Raw genomic sequence first — 13,660 nt, forward strand, 5'->3', positions numbered from 1 at the left:
TTTAGTTTGAGGGATTCAGGCATACTCTTGAGTATGTTTGAACTCAAACTAAGGTTTTGGTAAATTTTTATAAAGTAAAAGTTTTATTTAAGGATTTTCTAATAAAAGAAAATGGGTGTCGAGCGTGCAATTAGCCGAACTCAAGTAAGTGATTCCCAGAATATCCGCGCATGTTTGTTACGTTATATGAAATTTGAATGTTAAATTAGGGCTAAGGATCTTCTCAGAATTTCATGACTAGGAGAGATATAGTTATATGTATGATTGTTTGAGCTTTTAGAATTGGCATGTAGGTTGGAGTTCACATGACTTCAAAAAAAATATTGAAATTTTTTAACGAAATAATTAAATTGATAGACATTATTATATAATATTTGATATATATTTTTTCAAATAGTATTTGAGCATATGTATTTTTAATATTACCCAGAAATTAATGTGGTTTTAGACATGTTTATTAATATTTATCTATGAATTCTGTATAATATCCATTTCTATATTTACATTTTCTTCTTTTTATAACTTTTTTAGTTTTAAATTATTATTTTTGTATATACTAAAAGTAAATATTTCTCCAAAAGAAAACATTATCTTCAAATCATTTTACATATTAATTAAAATTAATAATTATATACTTATATCTTAATAATTTAATTGAGTTCTTTAAACCTTTTATTTTCCATTATCAATTTTAATTATCAACATTGTTTTTTTTCTGTGGTTTCCACGGATTGTAACCTAGTAAATTAATGAATCAATCATTTAGTAATTGATCTCATACTAATTTATTAATCACATAATAAATTAACAAATAATCATTTATTTCCAATTAATATATTATTCATAATATATTAAAAAAATCATTTATTACAATTTATTAATTATAAGACAAATTAATAGACATATCCTCTCTCTTTAAATGTCATTCTTACAAAGTTCTATTTATGTGGGCAAACAATTTTTTTTTTCTTTTAACTACAAAATATACCAATTTAGTTATTAGCTTAGACATCTTAATCAAACAGTCTCCCACTTTGATAAGCCTATAACTACAATTGCAATTATAAACATTGAACTAAACATCAAAGTGTGCTTTCCAATGACACATCCAAACTCTAATTCAAATCAAACATTGTCCCTAAGATAAGTGATCAGTTATTCCTTTGTTCTACAAGATATCGTATGGATATAAGATATGGATTAAATCAATCTCGCAATCCAAGATTCTGTTTCTCGGCTATGTAATGCCCGTGTTACTAGGCAAAAAATTAGTATGATGATGTAAAATCTAGGTCAACCATTGTAACCTATTTTAAAGCAATAAAGATGAATTAATTGAATATTATGTGAATTATGTGATTATATACTTGTTTTTAAAGATATAATAAAAATAAACGTAAAAAATAAAACATTAGATAAGCCCAATCCATGAAGAAAGTTGTAGTGGTCGTGACAACGATTCCGGAGATATAAAGAACGCCAGAAATCCGAGTTATAATGAAGAAGCTATGACTTATCGTAGTTTCGAGACAGAACCGACATGATATTGTGTGGCGTAAAAACCGAGTTTACGATAAAGTGATTGTTAACCTTAGCGATCTAAATGGAAGTTGTATTATACGTTAAACCAAAAGCATGCATAAAAAGAACAACTAATTATGACTTCTTATGAGGAAGTTATGAATTTTCTAAGATTTGTCATAGTTGTGTGTAGCCCGGAATTTGAATCGACACAACCAAAATGAGAATCGATGATGTCGTGGATACAAAGAATATCGAAAACGGAGCTCGTATGCTAAAGTTATGAATTTTTGAAGTATGAGGTACGCATTTCAAGGCTATCCGAAGAAGACACCATGCGTACGAGGAAGGAACGTTGCATGGTCTCACATTGCTCGGTCCAGAAGCGATCACATAAATCCATCCAAAGAGCGACACGTGCTATATGACTTACGCTCTTACGTGTCACGTACGAGGCAACGCGTTACATACCGAGGGATGCGTTGCGTACCCTCGGAGGAATGCCCTGCGTATCCGAGGACCTCCTGCTATAAATATAGACCGCAACCAGCCATATTTCTCTCACTTCTTACAACTTCTTTCTCTTTCTACTCTCTCACTAGCCACCCTGAACCACCCCGAAGCCTAGGGAACCTCCCTATCACTAGAAGAAAGCCCCGGAGTGCCCGAAGGCTCCAAGAAAAAGTGTTTTTCAGTTTAGAAACTCTGCCCCGCAGAGCCCAGTTTTAAGCAAAACTCCCGGTTTCATCAAAAAAAATTATTTGAAGAAGCGAAGTGATGTCTGAATCACCACCTTATCAAGTGAGTGTATAGTCAATTTCATCTTACACACAGATATGAAGTATTTTGTATAAATTACGTGCTATGTGTATATATATATATATATATATATATATATATATATATATATATATATATATATATATATATATATATTATTTGTTTGCCTGAGATGTATGCTGTATGAAAGATTTAAACTTCATTTTTCAGATATGAACTGTATAGGTATTTTATATCTACAAATATGTAGGGTAAAACATGGGTAGATGAAATAGTTGATGTGTGATGAAATAAAATTATGAGAGGCATCGATGTTGACGATGTTCCAGTCATCTAGCACAGTATAGATGACGACCACAGACTTTTCTAGACAGTTCATTGGAACGCTAGCAGGCTCGCAACCTGTAGGTGTTTGTGAACGATGTGTTCACCGGTGTACTCCATCCCCCTCATGGTTTCCTTACGGACATTTATGGCCAAGGAATCGCCTCATTTATAAAGTCCACCCCGATGATCCTTAGGATATGTCCCTTTTATTATGCACTTTAGGGACGTAAAGTGAGGACAACGGGAATGGGTAATCAAGGTTTGTTTGGTTTGATGAAATTAATAAACTTATTTATTATGGTTTAAAAACCCTATATGCTCATCATGCTCCCCAGCCTGACCCACTAAGTTTCTTGTATTAAAGGTATTGCCAAGAGCATAGTTGGATGATGATATTGCCATATTTATACATATTTTTAGCCAATATTTAAGTGCATTTATATATATATATATATATATATATATATATATATGTATATATATATATATATATATATATATATATACTTTGGTCATTCGCATAGAATAATGATACTTATAAAGTTAAATTATATTTTGCAACAAAAAAGAAGGCATTTTGAAGAAAGGGACTAAAAAGCGTTAGAGGATGTAACTTTGGAGGTTGAAGGCTTGAAAGACAAGAAAAACACCCAAAAAGACGTACTCACGACGTGAACAGTTGATGGTTCACGACGTGAGTATAGAAAGTTAGAAGATAAGCATCCGGGGAAAGGAATCCTTGCCATATTTATACATATTTTTAGCCAATATTTAAGTGCATATATATATATATATATATATATATATATACTTTGGTCATTTGCATAGAATAATGATACTTATAAGGTTAAATTATATTTTGCAGCAAAAAAGAAGGCATTTTGATGAAAGGAACTAAAAGCGTTAAAGAATGGAACTTTGGTGGTTGAAGGCTTGAAAGACAAGAAAAACACCCAAAAAGACGTACTCACGACGTGAACGGTTGATGGTTCACGACGTGAGTATAGAAAGTTAGAAGATAAGCATCCGGGGAGAGGAATCCTTGGTGATCACGATAACTTCGAGTTCACGACGTGAGTTTTAAATTCTCACGACGTGAAAAGTGATTTTTGAGAAGATATATATACCCTTCTCCATTACGATTAAAAAGACTTTTGGCTGAAGGAAGAGGTTCCAGCAGGTGAATTACAACAGAAGAAAGAGTCTGGAAAAGGTTTTTCAACACCAAGAGAGTAAAAGTTCATAATTTGTTTACTTGTTTAATACTTATGAACAAGTTTTCTTATTTCAATTGTGTTTATGTGTTAGTTGCTACTATGAGTAGCTGAATCTAGCTACTCTCATCTAGCTAGATGAAGCTTCTAACTTATGAATAACATAATTTTATATGGATTTATTTAGTTGGTGAATTGCTTATGTTTGATTTATTGTTACCTAGCATGCTTATGTTATTACTTTAAGTTACCCTAATTCATGTTGTGTGTGGCATAGTGACCATTAACTACATGAACATGATAACCTAGTAATTTAATGAACATTGAATTGCTAGAGCTAGGATCAACCATAATCTTAGTTAGTAATTGAAGTAATTAACTTTGTTGTGCTAGAGAGCATAAATGATGACCATAATTGTGTTTGCATGATAAATCTTACATAGCACATTCATAATATAATTGGTTCTATGTTTAATTGTGTGTGACCATACATAGTTATACATAAATTAATTAACTATTGGTAAATTTAGACCTAAATTACTAATATAATAACAACCAACTTGATAATCCATAATCATTAGCTAGCCATAAGGACGAAGTGGATTCGAACTAGATAGGAGTGTTTTTAATTATTGATTGAGTTTTTGTTACAGAACTAAGTTCATCTAAACTTGCAAAATTAGATAAAAGTCCCTTTTAGCTTATCAATAGTTAGATTAATTTAGTAGTGAATAGATTAATTAATAACACCGTTCCCTGTGATCGACACCCGACTTACCTAAGCTATACTGTAATCTAACTAGGTACATTGCCTATAAGTGCATAGTTAGTCTAAGTTTGTTAGGTTATAAATATTAAAATTAGTGGGTACTTCCGTGCACATCAAGTTTTTGGCGCCGTTTCCGGGGAACGGATTAGTTAATTATTAGTTTATTTGCCTTAAATTAATCGATCCTTTTTGTAGTGTAAAACCTGCAAGAAGTTACTTTTCTGTTTTATTTTTTTATTTTTTATATTCGGCGTTACAGGATTCACGACATGAACCTTTTAGATTCACGATGTGAATTCTGTCTACCTTAGTTTTGCATATTTTAGACCGTTTTTCTTAGTTCAGTTTTACGTCTTACTTTTTTGTTTTTACAGGAGTTCATGACTAGAGGCTCTAACACCCCTTTGGTAATACCGCTTGAAGTTCCCGAGTCTGCAATTCACAAAAAGAAGACACCTCTACAAGAATTCAAATCAGTGTTCTCAAGGAAATCGGGGAAGAAAACGGGAGAGTCAATTTCATCTTCAAAGAACAAGAGCAAGCTTGAACACTTGGATCAAATACCCATCGAAACCGAATCCGAATACGATACCGAGCCTGAATTTGAAGAACATACAAGTGAACCTGAGAACAAGCCAAGGAACAAGATGGCAAACATTGAAGAAATGTCCATGGGAGCTTACAGAAAAAGAATTCGAGATGATGTTGGTCCAGGTTTAGTACAACCTGCAATCCCTGCCACTGCCACATTCGAGCTGAAGGGACATATCCTTTCCGCACTAAAGGATATCCCATTCTATGGAAAGAATCATGAGGATGCGTTCAAGCACTTAGATGAAGTGAATGACATTGCGGATTACTTCAATGTCCCAAATATTAACAGAGACACCATCTTGCTAAGGATGCTTCCTGTTACCTTTAAAGGAACTGCAAAGGATTGGTTAAAAGCACTCCCCCCCCCCCCCCCCCGGTACAGTAACTACTTGGGCTCAAATGTGTGAGCAGTTTCTAGACCAATTTTGTCCACCATCTAAGATTGCTAAACTCAAAAAGGCAATAACCAATTTTGAGCAAAACCCGGGGGAGTCACTTTATGAAGCTTGGGAACGTTACAAAGGGTTGTTAAGGAATTGTCTTCAACATGACCTTAACATTCAACAAGAGGTGTCCATATTCTATAACGGGGTCAATGTGATGACAAGACAACTCCTTGATTCTCAAGGACCACTTACAAAGAAAAATGAAGTCAAGGAATTAATTGAAGAATACGCAAAACACTCTGGTGAATATCATAGTCCAAGAAATGAAGGCATTAAAGGAGTTGGGGGTGCACAACCTTAAGAGATGGCTACTATGATGGAAATGCTTAACACTATGGACAGGAGACTGACACAAATGGACCAATCAATTCGTGCAATTAGAGTTGGTTGCGAGAGATGTAGTGGTCCACATTTGACAAAAGATTGCAACTTAGAAGAATATGGAAACAAGAAAGCTCAAGTTTGCTATTCGAGTGGGGACAAGTATGATGAAGATTGGAGGAAACCAAAGAAAGAGTGGCTGCCCTATGATGAATACAAGAAGCAAAAGGAAGAAAAATATAGAAAAACTGGCAAAGGCTTCTACCAAAAAGAACAAGCACCAACTGAGAAGAAACCTGATCTAGAGACCATGTTAGTTAAGTTTATGGAAGCTTCAGAAAAGAGACATGAGGCTGCTGATTCCGCTATTGATGAACAAAGAAATTTGATGAAGAATCATCATGCATTGATGATAGAACATCAAGCTTTAATAAAAAATCAACAAGCCTCCATCAATAATCTTGAAGTGCAATTTGGTCAACTAACCACTTTGGTTCATGAGAAGATGTCCCTAAAAATCCTGAAAAGAAGACCCAATCTCACGCCATAGATACTGAAGAATAGACCATCTCTGAGTTCCTAGAAGCATTAGAAGTGGAGCCACAATAGCCCGATCCAAAGCCAAAAAAGCCAAGAATCGAAAATGAAGAAGCTGTTGGAACACCCAGTTCACGACGTGAGCCCGCTATGCTCACGTGGTGGGCTCTGTCTGAACAGAAAAATTTCGTCCTTGTTTCAGCTTATCAACCACCTTTGTTGTTTCCATCCCAAGCTGCCCTTATTCCACTGGAAAGAGAGCATATAGATTTTATTAAGCACGTGAAGGGTATCCCGATTAATACTCCCTTTATCGAGTCGTTATCCAAAATTCCCGAATATGAAAAAATTTTACAGGACTTGATAAACACTCGTCAGCAAATAAAGAAGAATTATAAAGTTATTCTAAGTGAGCAAAGTTCAAGGGCAGTATTGGGAGACATACCTAAGAAGATGGGGGATCCTGGATGACTCACTCTCCCATGTGAGTTTGGGAACAACATGAAGGTGTATGCTTTAGCCGATTCTGGGGCTAGCATAAATTTGATGCCTTATTCATTTTATCAGAAGTTGGATATTCTGAAGTTGAAGGCTACAAGGATGACTATTCACATGGCGAACCATTCAGTGATACAACCCAGGGGAATTGTGGAAGATACTTTAGTAAAAATTGGGAAATTCATTTTTCCATTAGACTTTGTGGTATTGGATATGAAAGAAGATCCTAATGTACCGATTATTCTTGGTCGCCCGTTACTTAACACTGCTGGAGCCCTTGTTGATATACGCGAGTCTAAGCTCACCTTGAGGGTTGGAAATGAAAAGGAAATTTTTGGGATAGAAAATGGCTTTCAACGGGATTATGCTCAAGAAGAGGTTTTCAACATTGATGAAGATAATGAACTTGAAGAATTAGAGAAGCTCGTGGAAGAAGAAATTAAGACAATTCATCAAGCTAAAAGAAAAAAACCAAGAGCATCTGTTCCATATTAGTTGAAGTCATTGCCTACACGAATCCAAATTCTTGGGTGAGCAAAGAAGATGATGAGATGATGAGTGATGAAGAGGAGGTTACTTCAAAAGTAACAAATCCAGTGGTGAAACAAGAGAAGGATGCAATGGAGTTTAAGGTAGAGACTAAAGGTACCAAACGCAAGCTTGATGGAGACGAGGTAAAAGCTAAAAAGGAAAATTTGAAAAAGGCGTACCAAAGACGAGTTCAAGCTTAGAAAAGGCAGTTCTAGGAACAAAAGCTTCTAGTGGTTGACTCTTCAGATGATTCAACGTAGGAGGCACGGAGTCCAGCTCAAGACTCCTAAAAAAGATGCGTTTCTCGGGATGCAACCCGAGTTTGGTTTGCATTTTCTTTCTTTTTCTTTTTATTTCATAGCGTGTTTTAGTTCTTAGGAAGTCAATCATGTCATCCGAATTATTATCTGCCTAGGGATTCATTAAAATAAAGTGGTAACACTTATTATATATCTTACAAAAAATTAAAATTGGAGAATTAATGAATTTCATGATCAGACAGAATTCACGACGTGAATCATTTCGGATTCACGACGTGAATTCAGATATAATACGGGGAAGGTTGTTTATTTGATAACTATAATTACGAAAGCCTGCTCAAATTTCATATACCCACTGTATTCCTTAGCCCACTTTAATTGGACCAATTTTTAGTCCATACAAACCTCACGACGTGAACCATTCCGGATTCACAACGTGAGTTGGGAATTATTTGGGACCATAGATTAAAAGATAAGCCATCACTTTAACCAAACCACTTCCCCAACCTCACAAAGTGACGATAGTTTTCTGGTCCCCCCATCCAATTTTGATAAATTTTACTTAACTTACTCCTTTTGATTACATAATCTTTATCACAAAGGTAATTGTTTCTTATTTCTTTTGGTTAATTGTCACTAAATTGTTTATTTAGGGGTTAGGGTTTTCATATGTGTCAATGTCGGAATTTGGCCCAATTTGTGTTATTAATCCATCATATGTTTCTTGATTGTGCTTAAAAATAGTTTATGAGTAAACCCTAAAACAAAATAGAGTCCCCATTGCTTATTTTAGAGTCCATTCTTTACTGAGTATCGCGAACTCACGACGTGAGTTTCATGTGACTCACGAAGTGAGTCCTGTGCAAACAACAGAAACTTTTATGTGGCTATCTAAATTGTTGGATATTTGGTATTGCGTTTGTTGTTTGTTTGTTTTTGCAGATATGGGTCCTAGAAGGGAGGCACCTCTTGGAGTGGCGAGTTTACACCCATTTTACAATTTTCCCGCAACAATGTACCGCGACATTTTAACCCGATGGAACAACAAATGAGGGTGGCTCTATAACCAAGAAATTGCAGTTGCTCCAACAATTAATTGGACGCGGTTGAGGGAAGTTGGGCTCGTGGACTGGCTGTCCTGGTTTTTGACAAAAATGTTTATTGGAAATGGGTATTCATTCACTTGTTTTGGATGACGCAATCTGTTTTGGATCCAAGAGAGCGTGTCTAAGGAATTTTGTGTTGAGTTTTTCTCAACAGTGACATTCTAGGAGACTATTCAAGACCCGCATTGGCCACAAGCTTTGGTATTCTGATTAGGGGCTGAGTATCGGGAGTGCAGCCTCGTTGAATTTGCTTGGAGGGTTGGAATATATGATCGACAAGAGGCAATGATGCCCGAATTTGGTATGTTCTTGAGCGAGGCAACTAGAGGGTACACGGAGGGTGTCATTAGATATGCTTTCTGGCATGGTATTGCATCCGAGATTTTTAATTTCGGGGTGTCTCCTGAGAGTAGTATTTGGTCCCCTATCCACCATTTTATCACATTCTCCATCAATCATAGGAGACATGGAGATAAAGTAACCAAGAAAAATCTATTCATCCTTTGGTGTATTTTGCAGACAGGAGTGTGTTGCACATTCCTTATTATTTGGCACGTTTTCTGGTCGGGTCAGCAGCTAATTCTCGCTCGGGGAGCCCCATTTGTGGAGGGAAATTTATTACGTGTCTGGCACGCTCATATCATTTGCTTGTCCGTGATATTACTCGTTCTATGACTTGTGTGGATGAGCATGATTTTAGCATGGGGTATTTGGAGACCATGCGGGTTGTCAGAAACTTTGGGTCGCATTGGGGGATAGTACCTTCCAATGATGAGGGTAATGAGGGTGATGAGCAGCCTGATACACAACTAGAACAACAACCACAATCACGTACGAGGCGTAGAAACGTGAGAGGAAGAGGAGAAAGGGGGCAACCAATGCATCCACTCGCACCTATGGTAGTATCCCAAATTGGGGACGATATGGCTGGGTATTTTGACCAGTTATCATTGAGCGTCAACTGGATCGGGGGTACTATGGAAAACATGGGTCGGCATTTCCATGTGGAGCAGCCGCCTCACCTTGGGTATCATTACCCAATTTTCCCGAGGCGGACAGAGTATCGAGGACATGGAGGCGACGGAGCGGGCACTAGCGGGGTGAACGAGGATGACGAGGATGATTGATCATTTATTTTAGTTTTATTATTTTAGTTTTATCGTGTTTTTATTTTTATTTGTATGGGATTGTAAAACTAGTAAGATATTATGTTACTTTCTTTCTTGGTGGTTATTTTTCAGCATTACTAGGATGTCGAGGTATGAGTGTATATGTGTTTAGCCGAGAGTGTTTAAAGTCGAGAGTCGAGACCCATAATTTAAATTAAGTGTGGGGTGAGTCAAACGAGAAGAAATTTAGAGAGAAGGGTCGGAATTAATAGGGTTAGAAGAGTCTTAATCCATTAAGACATGGGGTTGAATATAAGAATTGAAAGAAAGATTGGAAGAAAAATATTTCTGGGATTTCAGTTTTCACGACGTGATCCCTTTGTTATTCACCTCGTGAGTCAGAGTCTGGTGACTTTCCAAAACCCGCTTCCAATCGAATTCACGACGCGAATATTCATAAACTCACGTCGTGACTTTACCATTTTCACAAAGGAGTCTTATTTTTCCATATTCATTATGTGGTTCACCACCATTCTTTTTGGGATTGTTATGAAGATAATCATGGCTCATTTTCTCTACTATGCAATGTGGTGTATGCTTTCCCACATTGTTCTATTCATTTTTCACATCTTTCTCCACCACATTTGGTGAAGATTGAAGACTCGATTCCGTATTTTACCGGTACATTACTTATCTCGCGTGTTCAAGATCCAAGTTTCTATTTCTCAAAGTCTTTATTCAAGATGCACATATTTTTTCCACACTTTTCGAGATGATCACGCCACTATCCCAGGGGAGTTTGTTCCTTTTTCTCCTTTCTCTTAATTTTTATATTAATTTAAGCATATAATGAGGGCATTGTATGAAATAAGTGTGGGTAGGGGTAGAAAAAGTAAATTGATAGATAATTTGGTAAGTTTTGCAATTTTTAATAATTAAATCTAGTAATAATAATTTGAACTGTAGTTGCTAGTGTTATACGGGATGATCCGATAAGAGCTCAAATGTTTAGTTGAGCCGATACAGGTTATAGTGCATTTGTGGCCTCCCTTATTTTAGTGAAATCATGGAACAAAAACATGACCTCGCTTAGTTTGAAGGATGCAATATGTTTAGCATCGTGTACCAGAAATGTATCCAGGAAAATTATTATCTTTAACCAATAAAGGTTGAAGTTGAGCGCCCCTGCTTAAGCATGTAGGGTTTTGAGTGAAAAAAAAATGAGATACATGTAAAAGAGAGAGAGAGAGAGAGAGAGAGAGAGAGAGAGAGAGAGAGAGAATTACAAAAAGAAGTTTGAAGAATTTTTGGAGCATCAGAGTCAAAGTATGAAGAACAAAGATCAAAATTCCAAAGAATCAAAAGTTGAAGATACCAAAAAATTGAAGATCAAATATCAGAAAAGTGAAGAACTCCAAAAGAGCATCATAATGGTATCAAAAATTGTAATTGTCTAGATTATGTATGCTTGGGTTGCTCAACCAAAAATACCTTGAGGTTAGGAGGTTTCTGCGGATGGATTCGGAGGGATGCATAAAATTATCATTGTTCGGAAAAAGTGGGGGAGTGTTTATGAAGATTGTGAGTATTTAAAGTATGGGGGTACTTTAGGAAAAATTTAGACACAAATGCATGCGTTGAGGTCTTGGCATAATGGCTGAGCTGGAATTGGATTGTTCTTTGAAATGCTAGTGATGAAAGTTTGAGTTTAAATAAGTAGATTTGCTTGAGGACAAGCAAAGCCTAAGTGTGGGGTATTTTGATATTTCCATATTTAAACGTATTTTTAGGCAATATTTAAGTGCAATTATATATATCCTTTGGTCATATGCATAGAATAATGATACTTATAAGGTTAAATTATATTTTGCAGCCAAAAAGAAGGCATTTTGAAGAAAGGGACTAAATGCATTAAAGGATGGAACTTTGGAGGTTGAAGGCTTGAAAGACAAGAAAAACACCCAAAAAGACGTACTCACGACGTGAACAGTTGATGGTTCACGACGTGAGTATAGAAAGTTAGAAGATAAGCATCCGGGGAGAGGAATCCTTGGCGATCACGATAACTTCGAGTTCACGATGTGAGTTTTAAATTCTCATGACGTGAACAGTGACTTTCGAGAAGATATATATACCCTTCTCCGTTACGATTAAAAAGACTTTTGGCTGAAGGAAGAGGTTCTAGGAGGCGAATTACTACAGAAGAAAGGTTCTGGAAAAGGCTTTTCAACACCAAGAGAGTAAAAGTTCATAATTTGTTTACTTGTTTAATACTTATGAACGTGTTTTCTTATTTCAATTGTGTTTATGTGTTAGTTGCTACTATGAGCAGCTGAATCTAGCTACTCTTATCTAGCTAGATGAAGCTTATAACTTATGAATAGCATAATTTTATATGGATTTATTTAGTTGGTGAATTGCTTGTGTTTGATTTATTGTTACCTAGCATGCTTATGTTATTACTTTAAGTTGCCCTAATTCATATTGTGTGTAGCATAGTGACCATTAACTGCATGAACATGATAACCTAGTAAATTAATGAACATTGAATTGCTAGAGCTAGGATCAACCATAATCTTAGTTAGTAACTGAAGTAATTAACTTTTTGTGCTAGAGAACATAAATGATGACCATAATTGTGTTTGCATGATAAATCTTACATAGCATATTCATAATATAATTGGTTTCGTGTTTAATTGTGTGTGACCATACATAGTTATACATGAATTAATTACCTATTGGTAAATTTAGACATAAATTACTAATATAATAACAACCAACTTGATAATCCATAATCATTAGCTAGCTATAAGGACGAAGTGGATCCGAACTAGATAGGAGTGTTTTTAATTATTGATTGAGTTTTTGTTAAAGAATTAAGTTCATCTAAACTTGCAAAATTAGATAAAACCCCTTTTAGCTTAATAATAGTTAGATTAATTTAGTAGTGAATAGATTAATTAATAATATCGTTCCATGTGATCGACACCCAACTTACCTAAGCTATACTGTAATCTGAGTAGGTACACTGCTTACAAGTGCATAGTTATTCTAAGTTTGTTAGGTTATAAATATTAAAATTAGTGGGTACTTCCGTGTACATCAGATGATCTGACGAGAGATTATGGATTTATAGGCCAATAGAAAATATATAGAATGTTGTCAAGGCCTATATTATATTCAAGGCTAATTTTGTCTTATGGCTTATGATGTTTTGTTTATTCTTTTGACCTATATTGATGATGACATCCCGAGTTTTGTAATATAATGAAAATATATTTCTTTAAGAAATGATTTTATAAAATTTTATCATATGTTGTTTTGGGAACAAATTCTGCAACTCTTTTCTTGGAAAGATTACTCTGATTTTATTATAAAAGCATAAACGAAATCATACTTTTCTGGCCGTGAATTTGGGGATGTCACACATTATCCCGATTTATAATGACTAAATTTAGACAACTAATTGATCGTATCAATTTAGTTTGTGATCAGACATGCACTTGAGATGTCGGCAACAAATCATCAAGGTGCCTAAACATATATTTTTAATGTTAAGGCAAAAGGAACGAATTACTTTGATTACATAGTCATACATTTTACTAACCAAATCATGTACATAATTATTCTTTATAGCACTCGGTTAC

The 13,660-nt window shown here is 35.3% G+C and overlaps 1 non-coding gene across 1 annotated transcript; it reads right to left on the bottom strand.

The window, feature by feature from the left end:
• Positions 1–5,652: 5,652 nt before the first annotated feature.
• On the bottom strand, positions 5,653–5,759 carry LOC145027914 (small nucleolar RNA R71). The gene has a single exon (XR_013675675.1). It is a non-coding gene; the product is annotated as a small nucleolar RNA R71 (small nucleolar RNA).
• Between the last annotated feature and the right edge of the window lie 7,901 nt (positions 5,760–13,660).

The sequence above is a fragment of the Lactuca saligna genome, chromosome 1 (genome assembly GCF_052625555.1).
Source record: "Lactuca saligna cultivar CGN05327 chromosome 1, ASM5262555v1, whole genome shotgun sequence".
Classification (NCBI taxonomy): Eukaryota; Viridiplantae; Streptophyta; class Magnoliopsida; order Asterales; family Asteraceae; genus Lactuca; species Lactuca saligna.